This window comes from Chiloscyllium plagiosum, chromosome 15 (assembly GCF_004010195.1).
Source record: "Chiloscyllium plagiosum isolate BGI_BamShark_2017 chromosome 15, ASM401019v2, whole genome shotgun sequence".
NCBI classification, from domain to species: Eukaryota; Metazoa; Chordata; class Chondrichthyes; order Orectolobiformes; family Hemiscylliidae; genus Chiloscyllium; species Chiloscyllium plagiosum.
In genome coordinates this window covers 66,411,274-66,415,567 of record NC_057724.1, presented here as the reverse complement: position 1 = coordinate 66,415,567, position 4,294 = coordinate 66,411,274, and positions in this window count along the sequence as shown.

Here is a 4,294-nt window from a genome sequence, read left to right as displayed (position 1 = left end):
TACTCGCCTCCACCACTACCTCTGGCAGCCCATTCCAGACATTCACCACCCTCTGTGAAAAAAATTGCCCGTCTGGACCCTTTTGTATCTCTCCCTTCTCACCTTAAACCCATACCCTGTAGAAAAACTCAGCAGATCTGGCAGCATCTGTGGTGAGAGACAGAGTCTCAAGTCTGGTCTGACTTTCTTCAGAGTTCTGAAGAAGAGTCATACCCGACACAAAGTTAACACTGTTTATTCTTCACAGATGCTGGCAGATCTGCTGAGTTTCTCCAGCTTTCTGTGTTGGTTCAATTCAGTCCGTTACACCTTCAAGAGAAATGCAAAATTAACTCATTCTATTACCTGACCCTCTTTCTACAGGCCAGCATCTAATTCCGCTGAAAATATTGTCCCTTTTTTCGCCCTTACAAATTGAAATTGTCTTTCATCTTAATTGCTCATGACAAAGTATTCTATTCTTCAGCAGTTTTCAGAATAAAGGATATGTCCTTAAAACCTTCTCTTTAGTGAGAAATTTAAAATTGGTGCCCACTAACTTCTAACTTAAGGAAGAGTGATTTGATGTGATTTATTACTGTCACATGTACCGAGATACAGTGAAAAGTATTGTTTTGTGTGCTAACCAGACAAATCATATCTTAACATAAGTAATAGAACAGAATGCAGAATATAATTTTACAGCTACAGAGAAGGTGCAGAGAAAGATCAACTCTAATACATGAAAGGTCCATTCATAAGTCTGATGACAGCAGGGAAGAAGCTATTCTTCAATCTGTTGGTGCGTGTTTTCAAACATCTGTATCTTCTGCCCGATGGAAGAGGGTGAAAGAGAAAATAACTAGGGTGGGAAGCATCTTTGATTATGTTGGCTGCTTTCCCGAGGCAGCAGGAAGCATAGACAGTCAATGGAAGGAAGGCTGGTTTTTGTGATGGTCTTGGGCAGAGCAGTTGTGATGCATCCAGATAGGATACTTCCTATGGTGCATAAATGAAAATTTGTAAGAGTCATTGTGGACATGCTGAGTTTCTGTTGCTGTCTGAGGAAGTAGAGGCGTTGGTGTGCTTTCTTGACTGTAGTGTTTATGTGGATGGACCAGGATAGATTATTTATGATAGTTACTCCAAGGAGCTTGAAGCACCATTGCTACAGCCAGGGGATGTTTTCCACTCGCTTCCTGACGTTGATGACTAGTTCTTTCATTTGCTGACATTGAGAGAGAGATTGTTGTATTTACACCATGCCACTAAGGTCTCTATCGCTTCCCTATGCTTTGTCTCATCGTTGTTTAAGATCCAACTTACTCTGGTGGTGTCATCAGCAAACTTGTAAATGGAGTTAGATCTGAATTTGGTCACACAGTCATGACTGTACAAGGATTATAGTAAGAGGCTGACTATGCAACCTTGTAGGGAACTCATGCTGAGAGGTATTGTGGAGGAGGTGTTGTCACTTATCTTTACTGATTGCCGTCTGCAGATCAGAAAGTCGCGGAACCAGTTGCAGAGGAGGAGCAGAATCTTAGATCTCAGTTTGGAGATGAGTTTGGTTGGAACTATGGTGTTGAAGGTGGAGCTAAAGTCAATAAATAGGAGTCCGATGTTTAACAAGGAGTCCTTGTTATCCAGGTATTCCAGGGATGAATGTAGGGCCAGAGGAATGGTGTCTGCTCTGGACCTATTATGATGATAGGTGAATTGTAGTGGTCAAAGGCAATTTGGGAGGCTGGAGTTGATGTGTGTCATTACTGACCTCTCAAATCACTTCATAACAATGTCAGAGCCACTGGGCGGTAGTCATTAAGGCATGTTGTCTGATTTTTTCTTTGGCACAGGGAAGATGGTGATCTTCTTGAATCAAGTGGGAACCTCACATCGAAGGAAGGAGAGGTTAAAGATGTCTGTGAATACGCCCACCAGCTGGTCCACGCAGGATAACTGCATGTCCGGGTACTCAATCCAGGCCAGTCACTTTCCAGAGGTTCTCAAGATGATGATCTGACGCCTGTGATAGTGACTGGGGGTACAGGTTCACCTGAGGCTGTCAGGGCAGATGTCATCATTTCATTGACCTTCTTTTCAAAATGAGATAGAATGCATTGAGCTCATCGATTCTACTTGATTTAGCTTTGTAGCCCATAATATCATATAAGCCTTGCCACAATTGACATGTATTTGTGTGGTTAGTCTGGGACTGTAGTTTAATCTGGTATTGTCTCATTGCATCCCTGATGGCTTTAAAGATGGTACCTAGACTTCACACATAGGGCAGGGTTACCTGGCTTGAATGCCTCAAACCTGGACTTAAGTACGGAGTGGATCTTCCATTTCATCTATTGTTTCCAGTTGGAGAATAGACTGATTAACTTCTTTGGCACGCAGTCCTCTACACACTTACTGAAGCCTGTGACCATGATGGTGGAGGTGCCGGTGTTGGACTGAGTTGAACAAAGTCAGGAGTCACACAACACCAGGTTATAGTCCAACAGGTTTATTTATAATCCTGAGCTTTCTGAGCACTGCTCCTTCGTCAGGTGAAGTGGACAAAGAAACTTCACTTCACCTGACAAAGGAGCAGCGCTCTGAAAGCTCCTGATTGTAAATAAACCTGTTGGACTATAACCTGGTATTGTGTGAAGTCTGTGATGGTAGTGCCATATTCATTTAAGTTGGCCGCTGAGTTCTTCAAAATGAACCAGTCTACCAACTCCAAGCAGGAACTAATCTATTCCCTCAGACCAGCACTGCACAATTTTCTGTGCCAGATCCTCACACTTCAGTCTCTGCTTGTGAGCCAGGAGAAGGTCCAATTTACCGAAATGCAGTTGGGAATGGAGCAGTAGGTGTCCTTGTTGTGCAGCAATGGCCCAGTGTTTGGACCCCTGTTGATGGTATCTTGGTGGCCTGGTTGAGGTCACCAGCTACAATGAACACGCCCTCAGGGTATTCCGTCTCAAGGCCATTTGTAAGTGTATATTTCATCAAGTGTGCTCTTCACTTCCACTAGATGTAAACTGCTGTCAGGATAGTAAACTCATGCAGCAGGTTTCAGGGACAGCACTTTGCTGTTAAGAGATTCTAGGTCTAGGGAGCAATAACTCCACAGTGTCATCACATCCAAGCTCCAAGAAGTGTTGAACAGGAGGCCTTTGCCTTGCCTGAGGACACCGTGCAATCAATCCAGTGGATTGAGAAGCCCTCCGGTTGTAAGGCACAGTCAAGCGAAGTCCTTATCTCTGTAAAACAGTAGTCACGACAAAAATCTTTTTTTCATAATACCTCTATTCAATCTCCTCAGCTTTTTTTTGTAACATTATTTGCTTATAATTTGATTAACTCACACAAAACATCTGAAAATAATCATCTGGCAACATGGCAAGCGAAGCTAAACTCATACCTGCAGTTGGAGTAATTCAACACCATTATTAGGTGTCACTAACAGGCTTTATATAAAAAGGTTCTGTGGAAAATAACAGCAGAGAGCAATTAATTCATGGTAAAATCTACAGAAAAATTTGAAATGTCTCTTTTCTTTTGACAATTACAACTTTCAGACACCATGTGTACTTAATTGGAACCCTGTACACAAAAGCACTACACATGGACCTAGAAAATAGAACATTTCCTGGCTCTGCCTCACTATAGTAGTTTGTCAAATTTGGAACTAAAGTTTAAATTTAAAAAATTGCTGCTGAAAGGTTTAAATTGCACGGTGTTCAAAATAAGCACTAACAGCTTGTAGTTATTGAGACCTTTAACATAGCAAAACATCTCAAGGTGGTTCACAGAGTGCAATCTGCAAATTAACCTTTAACCATTGGGAACACCAGAACTAGTGACTGAAAACTTTGTCAGAGGTAAATTTTAAGGATCATCTTGAGGGTTAAAGAGATGTAAAGAAAGATTGATTTACGGAGGGAATTCCAAAGCTTAAACAGCAGAAGCAAAGCATTTTCCAAATTTCTTCAGTATAATTATTGCCATTATAATCTTAGTTTTATTTTGTTTCATGTAAAAACAAAACTGGAAACAAGTCAACATTATTGTTAGGCACGTGTTTTAAAATGAAGATGCTCTAATTGAAACAGTCTGTGAACACAGACACTGAATTTGTGAAACTTTTGTTGGGGTAAAATCTTAAATAGTTTTGGAAAAGTCAGCAAATAAATATCACTAGCTTCTTGCCTGTCCCCACAACACCCGCCCCCATCCTCCCAACCCTTCTAATTTCCAAACCGAACTCTCCAGAACCAGCACCCTAGCTGGGTGACTCCTTCACATTGTGCTCTCGGTC